The 13,126-nt window shown below is 37.3% G+C and overlaps 1 protein-coding gene across 3 annotated transcripts in view; it reads right to left on the reverse strand.

Annotated features, from left to right (window-relative positions):
- Nucleotides 1-573: 573 nt before the first annotated feature.
- The window catches only part of LOC149828281 (uncharacterized), a 38,109-nt gene continuing 25,556 nt past the window's right edge, over nucleotides 574-13,126 (reverse strand). Inside the window, exons 8-9 of one of the 3 annotated variants that reach the window (XR_016434268.1) lie at nucleotides 12,749-12,852; nucleotides 574-806 (exon numbers count right to left, since the gene is read on the reverse strand). The gene's annotated coding sequence lies outside the window, so the exon portion shown is untranslated. Of the gene's footprint in view, nucleotides 807-977; nucleotides 1,008-12,582; nucleotides 12,853-13,126 lie in introns of those variants that run through there. The other 2 variants (XR_016434269.1, XM_090017494.1) reach the window with 2 other exon arrangements.

Raw genomic sequence — 13,126 nt, forward strand, 5'->3', positions numbered from 1 at the left:
GTTGAACGAAAGGCCATTTCCTGTAGATGTGTTAATCTAGTGTTTTCCTTTTTGGACCTTGTAGTGGCCTAGCCTCAGTCAACTATGCAGTCTGTTTTGTGCATAGTAATGAAAGGTAGGGTTGCAAATGGGTCAGGTCCAGGAAGAGGAATTGGTAAAATTTGGTTGTTTCAGACCAAACTGATTAGACTTATATAACCCGACCCATTTGCATCCCTAATGAAAGGGTCAGTAATTTTAGGACTTGCTTGTTACACAAAGTGAGGAAGCATTTTCGTGTGGGAAAGGGCTGCAAGAAAGTCCACTGGCATAATTGATGCTTATGTTTTTTGACACCCCCTATATCCATCATTGGCCAGTATCTCTGTCACATGGATACGGCCTCAGACGCGGGGATATGAACATTTTTATGAGGTTTCCAATATAAGTAGTACATAAGAGGATGCGGAATGCGAGTCAAAATGGAGCATTCCTGTGACATATTTGCTCATGGAACATGTAATGTTATGGTTATAGCATGAAGGACATGAACAATGGAGGCCTCAAACCGTTTTTATTGGAACTCCTTCACTCTGATTTCAATACAGTGGTAAGGACTATACAGCCTAGAATACAGTTTTGTAAACTAGCTATCAGTCTTTGGTCACCTTTTGCATTGGTAGGTCAGTTTGACACCCTTATTTTTTAAAAGGAAACCAACGTCATTATTGAGTTATCAAATCTTCTTCTCTCCTTTCAAGTCATCCTTAGTTAATAAAATTTAAGATGTCAAACATTTCTACTTACATTTAGCTTCCCTCCGGTACCTGCAGAAAGAACAAGGATTAGATTGATTAACAATAACTATACAACACGGGACGCCAAAAGGAAACTTTCCATATCTGTAAACATATAACTTTTTAATACATTTTTTTACACCAAAATATGCTACATACTCTAAGCCAAGAGCAACAAGGAACCTTGACTCATAAAGCATATTCCCAACAGTCATCAGAAATGCAAAAGCCCTAAGGGTCAAAAGCAAAAGAAAATTATCCTTTTTAAGTAATGACATATAGGTAGAAATCAGGCATGGTACAACACGGATACGAAGATTATGACATGAAATTTCTGAAAAGATGGATATAAGGGTATGCATTTGTATACAAATGCATACAACGAACTGCACAATTGTGCAACATCTTACAAATTCCTCTATGTATGAAGTCACAATCTGTTAATCATGAACTAAAAATCTAAAACATGTCAAAGATATACAACTAACTAATAATTGATAATCAACAAATATACCTAACATTAGACAGTTTTTAGCATTTTCATTGATCACAGTTCACTGAATCTTAAAACGGACAATATGGGTTGACTGAGGCCCAAAACTCTATTGAATTGCACTTAAAAGTACCCAGTACCGCTATATATATATATATATATATATATATATATATATATATATATATATTATGTCGTTGCAGTACAACACGGGTATGAGGGTCTAGTAGAGTAGCCATTTTACATAGTTTTTTTAATATTTTTTGCAGAATCTGAGACAGGCATAGCTTTAAAACAAGCATCAAACTTCAATTTAGTGGAAGAAAAATGAAGACAACAAAAGAAAAACTATGAGAAATTCTTGATCGATTACAGGCTTATAATAATGATATTAGTCATCTACTCGTTAATAAAATCCAAAGAAAGATCCACCACATCCCAGGAGAAATTTTGGCCAACTCCTGTGAGAACCACATCCCAGGAGACGTTTGTTTAATTCCTGTGAGAATCACTCACCCAGAATGATTCTCATTAAATCCATTCTCTCACGACAAAGCAAATGTGAGAGAATGGGACATAAGAAAACGAGTTGTTTTCTCATTTGCTGCCAGGATCAAAATCACAAGGGCCCCTTGTGGTTCTTATACATATGATTCCAAATCACATTTCATTTGGAATTGTATGGCTGGTGGCAAAGCGGCAAAGCAATGGCACCCCCAGAGACAACTCACACTGCTATGAAGCATGACAATCCAAATACCGAATAACATGCACAACTATCATTTCCATCAAAATAATTCCTATAGATTAATGATGATGTAGCTGATAGAGGGAAAAGAGAGCTTTAAAATAGTTTAACATAGAAACCTCACATCCAGAAAAATGAAAGAAGTTATACCACCAGTTAGGGAACCATAAAGTTAGGGAACACAGTTTATCAGAACATGAAAAAAATATATAGAATTCTAACTCAAGGTTGTAAGTAGTGTATTGTTACCTATGTCACATGGGTGCGGGTGCGGGTGCGACACGGGTGCGGCACAATTTTAAAATTTTTGGACACGGGGACTCGGCAAAAAAAAAAAAAATATATATATATATATATATATATATATATATATATATATATATATATATATATATATATATATATATATATATATATATATATATAAATTAATTTTATTTTTAAAATGCCACAGGTGTCTGTGCAGTCACAGACTGTGACTGTGACTGTGACTGTGACTGTGCACAGGCACAGCACTGTGCACTGTGCATAGGCACAGCACAGTGCACACTGCAAAGACTGTGCACAGTCACAGACTGTGCACTGTGCACAGTCTGTGACTGTGACTGTGCACACTGCAAAGACTGCACAGTCACAGTGCCTTTTTTATATATATTTTTTTAAATAAAAAATATAAAAAATTAGTTTTTTAGGGACATTTTTGGACTCGGTCAAAGTTGACCGAGTCCAAAATGTGGACGGACTCGGCCTGGACTCGTTGACCGAGTCCGACTCGGCGTTGACCGAGTCCGGGCCGAGTCCGAAGCCGCACCCGAGTCCGCACCCGTGTCGGGGCGTGTCGACTCGGGTGCGGCACCTCCTTAGCCGAGTCCGTGTGACATAGATTGTTACCCATATTTGCCGGGCCTAAAGTTACATCGTGTCATAAAAAAGCATAATTTTTTAATAAAAAAATTCAAAATTTTCAAAAAAATAGCAAAAATTCTAAAAAAATCATAACACATGAAACAACGACGAATTGCACAAAATACAACCATAGAATCGCATATGAAGCATTTGTCTCTATGAGCTGCATAAGACATCATCAAACATCGACTAATATAGATAATATCACATGCATATCTCACAAGAACAATGCAAAATATTAAATATCTTGCAATTAAGAACATAACACAAGACTCATACTTTTATATTACATAAACAAAAACAAAATAACAGAGTTTATGAACACTTAAGTGTTAAATAACCAAGTTTTTTGAAAATATAACATCAATCATCATCATAATTATCTTATTCTTCTTCTTTTTCTCCTGATGTTATGCTATGGATTGTAGGATCAGAAGTAGGGAGCTCATATTCGTCATATACATCCTTTGAGTGTTGCATATACCCCATTTTGTCTCATTCATCCTTTTTTCTTGTCTTTTTTCTCTCAAACCAGTGAGTAATTGCTGGCATTACTATTTCAAGACATCCGGCAAATCCCTTGACATGCAAAGAGAAACAGTTTGAAGTGTCCCAGCTAATGATGATTCAACCAAGAGATACCACCCGAAATAATATGATGACAATAGTTGTACTCAATTTTCAATCGGTTTTCACTCACTACTTGAGTGCCCCAATGCCATGCTGGATCATTTGATGTCATCTTCCCCTTAAAAAAAATCAATGGGAAGCAAATAATACAGATTTGTTACCTTAGCTCACTCCCTTGAGTGAAAAAGAATGAAAATGCACTCTTGTGTGAGATATCCGCAAAAGCCTTCTCCCTTGTACGCGAATTGGCCCCATATCGCTCACACCTCTTAAGGTGTGGGTTCTCCTCTAATGGCCTCTACACAAATGAGAGAATCGGCCATAGGGAGGTCTTTAAAACCCAAAATTAAAAAAATCGAGTTTCGGCCCTTTTAAAGTGTGCCAGACATGTATCGTACGATATACCCTTTATCGTACAATGTGGTATGAAACAGGGTTGTATCGTATGATACGAATACGATACACACTCATATCGCGATATGAGTGTGTACTGTATTGAGATACGCCATAGTTACGATATGTATCATACAATATCGACTATACAGTACGACAATTATAACATTGTTCTAACTAGCCTTGTCATTGCCATAGCAAGCAATGGCATAATTGCATCTAGCAAACTGCATTAGGGAAAGGTCAGGCACAGGACTAAAAAATGACAATCTCTAAAGAAACATTTGGAAAGGTTGAAGATGGCACTCTTCACATGCCGAATAAATGAAACACGAAAAGCATGTGACCATAAACCAATATAGCATTAACAAGCAGTAGGGTTGAAAATGGGTCGGATTCAGGAAGGGGCTTTTGAAAATTTTGGCTGTCCCAAATTTGAACCGGTCCAACTCCCCATTGTATTTTCTGATCTGAAATCCGAACCATTTGCATCCCTAACAAGTAGGTGATGGAAAGCTTGGATACAATCTAAAATTACTCATATGGACATGGACATGTGTATAGGATATCAAATCCTAATCAAATATGTTACACAAGAGAAATAAGTACAATCAAATAAAAACAACAACATAGATACCAAAAATTCTATCAAAATAAAGTGAACTTTTCATATGCAGCATCTTAACCTGAACAAAACTCAACCAACTGGAAACTGTGTAAAATATTTGCATAGGAACCCTATAGTGCTCATCAATGCAATAAAAGGAAGCAAATCCTCACACTCGTGCAAATCAGGTCAGGAATATCTAAGAGCATAGCAGTATCATTGGATCATTTTCATCCTCAAGATAAATGGCACCAAAAACCAATGGTTAAGGTCCATCCTATGTATGGACCCACAATTGTTTCTCAAATTGCAAAGAATATGCTGTGGGTGGTTGGACTTTTATTTATCAAAATGAACTGGTTAATTTTATTCCCATATACTAAAAACTGGCTTTTATGGTCACATGTTAAAAGTATGTAACAAGGCCAAAAATGCCCTAGTACAGTGTGTTAAAATGTATCTCCTAAAATCGTTGATGTAAATATAAATATATATATTTATATACATAGAGATACATATACATATAATATTTATATATATATATATATGTATCTCTATATATATATAAATATGTATATTTATATATTTTTCTTTTTATTACCCGATAAGGGTATAATTGTAATTTCACCTCTTGCGCATATTCCATTTGGAATATGTTGTATCTTTTTCTTTTATTTTCTTTGTATCTTTTTTATTTTTTATTCTTTTTACCTTTTTCCAAAAAGGTGCATTGGGGGTCCCCCAATAGAGTCGTTGGGGGGCCCCAACGGTCACAAATGTAACCATTGGGGGCTCCCCAACGACTCCTTTGGGAGCCCCCTTGCACCTCCTTCTTCTTGTATAAATAGGGGTGTTCCCCTCTTGTTTTCTCTAAGCTTGAGAGTCTCAAGCATTTTGGTTCTTTCTATGAAATACATGCCATAGTGCATGTTTATTATTTTTACGCTTTTGCGTACTTTGTTCAAGTGTTGTGAGAGTGCCTTCGTGCACATCTTTTCTATAGTATTTGTGCTCGTATGCGTATTGACTTATCATAGACAATTTTACATGGTATCAGAGCAAGGTTGATTATTGAAGATCGTGGGATTCTCCATTTTTTGAGTGCCTCGAAAAACGTGCCTTCCGATCTTTGAAGTTTGAAGTGGTGGATCTTTCTTCTCAAATATTTTAGAAGAATCTTGTGCAAAGTTGGTATTGGAAATATTGTGTTGGTACGCTTTTTCCTCTACCTCTTTACTCTCTAATGGGCGAAAAAGAGTCTCATTTTGCTCTTGGTTTCAAATTAAATGGGTCCAACTATATGTTTGGGCCAGAAATATGGAGGCTCATATAAAAGGGAAGGGTCTATGGGGATATGTACTTGGCACAATTCCGAAACCGGAACCCAAGATTACCGTGGTAAATAGAAGCGAAATCAAGATTCTTGAGGGAGAAGAAAGAACCAAAGCCCTTGAAGAATACTCCAAGAAGCACGATGAATGGGAAATGAAGAATTTCAAGATTCTTTCATGGTTTTTCTCATCCGTGGAAACCAAGATTAATGCCAACATTATTAAATTCAAAAAGGCATCGGAAGCTTGGCATTATCTTGAAAAAATGTACACATCAAGGGATCTCTCTCATAAGTATTACCTTCAAAAGAAGGTTATTTCCCTTACTCAAGATGAAATGACGATTAGAGAATACTTTGCCGATCTTTCCTCTATTTGGGATGAGCTTGCAATGCTTGAACCAAAATGGAGTGGAGAGACAATTGAGCTCCGTCACAAGCAACTTGAAGAAGATCGGTTCTTCAACTTTTTGAATGGGCTAAGGCCCGAATTTGAGCAAATAAGGTCATCTCTTCTTTCCTCCTTTTCTCCCCCCTTCTCTTGAAGATGTTCTCACCAAATTAAGTGGTGAAGAGACTCGTATGAATTTATGTAAACAAGGACCAAATGTTCTTGCGGTTCCTTGTAGTATTGAAGAAAATAGTGAGGTTAATGTCGTATCAAGACCCGGAAACAATGTAAGAACCTATTGTCCCCCTCACTTTAAATTTCAAAATCAAGGAGAAAATGGTGGACAAAGAGGGAAAAGGGACTATAGGAAAACTATTTGCCATTTTTGTAAAGAACCGGGGCATATCAAACCCGTTTGTCCCAAATGGAAGAAGCTCCTAGCCATGGCTACCACTGGTGTACCACAGAAAGAGGAGGCTTCTTCAAGTGGGACCCTCTCTATAAATCAAATAGTGGAAGCTCTTCAACCTCTCCTCAAGGGATCTACCTCCAATGCGGCCATATCCACTTCTGCTTCTCCAAGTAAAATCTCTTGGCTTTTGGACTCCGGTGCATCCTTTCATATGTCCCCAAACATTTTTTCACTCTCCGATTACTCAAAAAATGGTTCCCCATCTTATGTTTCCACTGCGGATGGAACCTCTCTTGAAATTAAAGGAATAGGTAATTTTGAAACTCAAGAGTTTTTTATTCCAAAAATCAGATTTATACCTAAACTAAACTTAAATCTCCTCTCTGTTTCTCAACTCACGGACCATGGTTGTGATATTAAATTCTCTTGTGATAAATGTTTAATACAGGATCGCCAGTCTGGGAAATTGATTGGGGAAGGCTTTAGAAGAGGAGATTTATATTATATGGAATCTCTTCAAGTTTCAAAAGTTTTGTGTAATGTTGCCCGACATAAAGATATAAATGTGTGGCACAAAAGACTTGGTCATCCTAATATCACCAAGTTATCATATTTACATTTTGCAAAAGACCTATGTAAAAGCTCTTTTTCTTGTAATGACTGTATTCTTGGAAAAATGCGAAGTTTACCTTTTGAGCAAAGAACTATGTTCTCTTCTAAAACTTTCGAAATTGTTCATTCGGATGTTTGGGGACCTGCACCTGTTGTTTCAAAAGGAGGTTTTTCTTATTACGTAATATTTGTGGATGATTTTTCCAGATATTCGTGGATATATTTTCTTAAGTTTAAACATGAAGTATTTTCATGTTTTAAAAATTTTCATTCAATGATTAAAAACCAATTCAGCAGTAACATAAAGATTTTTAGAAGTGACTCTGGAGGAAAATATCTCTCCAATCAATTTAAGGTATATCTTGAGGATCACGGTATTGTTCACCAAAGGTCCTGTCCTAAAACGCCTCAACAAAATGGATTGGTTGAAAGAAAACATAGGCACATTATCGAAACAACTAGGACTCTCCTTATATCTTAAAATATTCCTAAAAATTTTTGGGCTGAAGCAGCTCTTGCTTCTGTTTATTTGATAAATCGCTTACCATCTAGGTTATTAGGTAAAATATCTCCCTTTGAGGTATTACATAAGCTCGAACCTGATTATAATAGGTTAAGAGTCTTTCGATGTAAGTGTTTCATACTTACGGATAAGAATGACAAGCTCTCTCCCAAGGCTATTCCTTGTGCCTTTCTTGGTTATTCCGAAACTCAAAAAGGTTTTCATTGTTATGACCTTCGAGATGATAAGCTATATGTCTCTAGAAATGTAACTTTTTTAGAAAATGAGAGTGGTTTTGAAAAAAATGTTTCTCAACAAGAAAACTTTGATTACTTCTTATTTGACTTATTGTCTAGTAATGATGACATATCTAGTGATGATGATGTATCATTAAACCATGATGAGGAAAATGATGGAGATATTGGTGAACATAATTCACTCAATGAACCAGAAAGTAGAGTTTCAAGTGAGCCTATAACCTACTCTCGTAGAAACCAAGACACCTTTAGAAGTGCTATTGATCAATATAGTGAGCTTTCCACCCCTCTTGACCATAGAAGATCTGAAAGGAATAGAAGACCTCCAACTCGTTTTGTCACTTTTGATTCTTTTTCATCCCGATATAGGGCTTGTCTAAGTGTCATTCACTCTTATTTTGAACCGAGAAATTTTGAAGAAGCTAAAAAATGTATAGTATGGCAAGAAGCCATGCAAAGTGAACTTGGTGCTCTTAAAAGGGCAGAAACTTGGGATTTCCAAACTCTACCTATAGGAAAGAAAACTATAGATTGTCGATGGGTCTTTAAAGTTAAAACTAAGAGCAACGGTTCTCTAGAAATATATAAAGCTCGCTTAGTTGTTAAAGGGTATGGGCAAGAGTATGGAATTGATTACGAAAAAACCTTTGCTCCTGTAGCTCGAATGGTTACGGTTAGGTGTCTTATTACTATTGCATCTATTAAAAATTGGAACATTTTTCAAATGAATGTTAAAAATGCCTTCTTAAATGGTGATCTCAACGAAGAAGTATATATGGATGCCCCACCAGGCATGATAATTCCTAAAGATAAAGTTCTTCGTCTTCGAAAGGCTCTCTATGGTTTAAAGCAGGCTCCCAAAGCCTGGTATGATAGGTTTACCAGTGTAATGCTGGAAAATGGTTTTTCCTCATGTTATACTGACACTGCTTTGTTTACTAGAAAAACTAATGCAGAGATTGTAATTTTGTTGTTCTACGTTGATGATATGTTAATTACAGGAGATGATGTTCAAGGAGTCAAGGGTATTCAGTCCGTCTTGACTTCAAAATTTGAAATGTCAGACTTAGGTTTTCTGACATATTTTCTTGGAATTGAGGTTGCCTATTCGCAACGTGGTTATTTTCTATCTCAGTTTAAACTTGCCTGCGAGATTATTGACAGGTCAGGTATTTCTGATGACAAAGTATGTGAAACTCCTGAAGTTGTGGGAGCAAAATTGAAGATTGACGACGGTGTTCCTCTAACTGATTCTACTCCTTACAGGCAGTTGGTAGGTTTTTTAATGTATCTCAGCATTACTCAACCTGATTTGTCACATGTTATTCACATCGCTAGCCAGTTTCACCACGCTCCGACAATCGTTCATATGAGTGTTGTGCTTCGCATCATCAGATACTTAAAGGGAACTGTGAATAAAGGAGTATTCCTATCTTCTTCTTCTGAATTGAAATTGCTTGCTTATACTGACTCAGATTGGGAAGGTGACCCTAGTAACCGTCACTCCACCACTGGTTTCTGTGTTTTCTTAGGTGAGTCTTTGATCTCATGGCGATGTAAAAAGCAACAGAAAGTCTCCCTATTATCCACTGAAGCCGAATATAGAGCCATGGCATCTACCACCATGGAAATTGTATGGATTCGACGCCTTTTGGAAGATATGGGAGTATTTATCAAAGAACCAACAAAGTTGTGTTGTGACAACAAAAGTGTAATTTATATTGCCAAGAACCACACCTTTCACGAGCGAACAAAGCATATAGAGATGGATTGCCATTATGTCAGAGAAGAATACTTGAAGAAGGTCATTGATCTACCATACGTAACGTCTGAGTATCAGCTTGCCGACTTCTTCACCAAAGCTCTTTGTTCGCCCAGATTTCATTTCCTCCTTGGCAAACTTGCGGTTATCACACTGTAAGTTTGAGGGGGGGTGTTAAAATGTATCTCCTAAAATCGTTGATGTAAATATAAATATATATATTTATATACATAGAGATACATATACATATAATATTTATATATATATGTATCTCTATATATATATGTATGTATATTTATATTTTTTTCTTTTTATTACCCGATAAGGGTATAATTGTAATTTCACCTCTTGCACATATTCCATTTGGAATATGTTGTATCTTTTTCTTTTATTTTTTTGTATCTTTTTTATTTTTTTTTCTTTTTACCTTTTTCCAAAAAGGTGCATTGGGGGTCCCCCAACGGTCACAAATGTGACCGTTGGGGGCTCCCCAACGACTCCTTTGGGAGCCCCCTTGCACCTCCTTCTTCTTGTATAAATAGGGATGTTCCCCTCTTGTTTTCTCTAAGCTTGAGAGTCTCAAGCATTTTGGTTCTTTCTATGAAATACATGCCATAGTGCATGTTTATTATTTTTACGCTTTTGCGTACTTTGTTCAAGTGTTGTGAGAGTGCCTTCGTGCACATCTTTTCTATATTATTTGTGCTCGCATGTGTATTGTCTTATCATAGACAATTTTACACAGTGTTAGATCAGCACACTTTCCTACCAAATGGGAATGTGGTACTCGTGCAAAGAAATATCTCTTTAAAAAGTCCTACCATTACAAAGAAGAATAAATGATCACCCCGGCTATATTTTTCACATCTGCTTCTGCTTTCCAGGAACAGAGAACAAAAAGAAAGTGCTCTATTCTAAACAATCAGATTAATGACAAGACATGGCAGGCAAAATGTCAGTGTTAAACACTGCCTGGCTATGTCACAGGGATTCGGCCAATCGGGTGTCTCACCTGCGTCGACGTGATGCGACGCGGGTGCGGCACCCGGTGCGGTCAACCAGACCTTGGGTGCGGTCAACGCACCCAGGGTCATTTGTGTCCAAATTTAGGACTGAAAAAAAAATTGTCTGATGTTTTATTGGTTGAGAGGAGGAGGATTAGGGCAAAATACTTTTGCCCTAATCCTCCCGAGCCTCCCTCCTGAAGCCGACATCGTCTCCGACGCCGACAGTCTAAGACTCCTTCCGGCCGCTCCTCCTTAATTATCAGGTGCGTCTCCTTCCGACTCACTCACTCTCTCTCTGTCACTCTCACTCACTCTCTCACTCTCACTCTCACGAGCTCTCTGTCACTCTCACTCACTCTCTCTCTCACTCTCACTCTCACGAGCTCTCTGTCACTCTCACAGTCTCTCTTCTCTCACTCTCAATCACTCTCTCTCACTCTCACTATCTCTCTTCTCTCTGTCACTCTCACTGTCTCTCTCTTTCTCACTCTCAGTCGCTCTCTTTCTCACTCTCACTCGCTCTTTGTCACTCTCACAGTCTCTCTTCTCTCTGATTTGTATTATGTGTGTCATTAGCATGATCTAGGATTTTTATTAATATGTTTTTTGGACATTTCGAAACTTTTTCAATAATGTTATTTGGGGGTTTTGGGCATTCCAAAATTTCTCGATGAATTGATGATGCTATAGAGGTATATAGTTAATGAAATTTGTATTTATGTTTTGGGGATCTTTGACTATCTATGTCACATGGGCGCGGGTGCGGGTGCGGGTGCGGGGATTCGGCACTTACAAAAAACCCGGGTGCGGGGGTGCGTCAGGGGCAAAAATGTCAATATATATATATAGGGGGTCGGGGTTCCCCTCGATTTTTTTTTTAAAAAAGCAGCTGTCTGCTGCTTTTTTTTAAAAAAAATAGAGCAGCTGTCAGCTGCTGCTGTCAGCAGCTGTCTGTCAGCCAGCTGACAGAGTTGCTTTTTAAAAAAAAGAATCCAGCTGCTGTCAGCCAGCTGACAGAGCTGCTTTTTAAAAAAAAGAATAGCAGCTGACAGCTGTTGTCACAGCTGACAGACAGCAGCTGACAGACAGCTGCTGTCAGCTGCTGTCAACAGTTTCTTTTTAAAAAAAAAAAATCGCAGCATAGGTGATAGGGCAAATTTTTTAAAAAAAAAAAATCCAAAAAAAAAATGGACTTAAATGATCCTGGGTGCGGTCAACGCACCCAGGATCATTTGACCGCACTCGCACCCGCGTCGAGTCGCGTCGACGCGGGTGCGGCACCCTGCTAGCCGAATCCCTGTGACATAGTTGACTATTTGATTTTGGGGCTTTTGATTCTATGCTAAAAATTAAAATGGGTTTTGTGGAGCTTGATCAAATGAATGGATTTTGACTATTTCATGCTAACTGTTAAAACTTTAAAATTATATATATATATATATATAATTTTTTACATTTTTGCCCTGCTGCACACCCGCACCCATGTGACATAGCTGCCTGGAGTAGGATGTTTAAGGATTTGGGCTGTTGAAAAAATCAAGGGCATCTGAAATGGGATTCTGCAAAAATCTCCCATATAGAAGAGTTAGTTGGAATCACTTTTTCACTGTGTAAACAAAGGCCAAAAACCCTCAATGTCCCCAAGCCCTTTTCCAACATATTTGTCCAAAAGAACACCACCCAACAGAGTTTTGACCCAGATCCTTTTTCAAATCACCAGCTTCCCTGAAGTGTGTCCTCACAAATATGAAACCTTATATACTACTACAAAGCATAAAGATTCACACACATTTGTTTCACTATTATTGTCATAAAGGCAAAAAGAATAAAACAGTAGACATAAACTTCAAAAGTCTATCAAAATACATGGCAAGAAGAAAGAATTCATCCAACTTTGATGCTAAAAAACCTTGATAGTTTACCATGCTGAAAAATAAATGCTTTAGGATCTTTCTTCAGTTCCGCACCAAAATCATCTTTGTTTATTCCTCTTCTCAGTTGCAAGCCACTGTTCTGCAAGCATAACCTATGGCATGTAACCAAGAAACAAAAAAAAATTCAAGGGAAATAAATATAAGAATTGAACAGCATGAAACAAAATAAACAAATTGAGTGCAAGGTACAGACAAATTCAAAGTTTCACAAACACCAAGCCCCCAATTCTCATACACATTGTAGGGAAGCACAAAGTTTTGTGCCAAGTGATTTAAAGACAAAAAGCTACATCAATATACCATACATAACATAAGTCAATAACTTCACAAGCCATAATCAGACAATAAAAGATTTGTCATCAACAA

This window comes from Nuphar pumila, chromosome 9 (assembly GCF_984573655.1).
Source record: "Nuphar pumila chromosome 9, dmNupPumi1.hap1.1, whole genome shotgun sequence".
Taxonomy (NCBI): domain Eukaryota; kingdom Viridiplantae; phylum Streptophyta; class Magnoliopsida; order Nymphaeales; family Nymphaeaceae; genus Nuphar; species Nuphar pumila.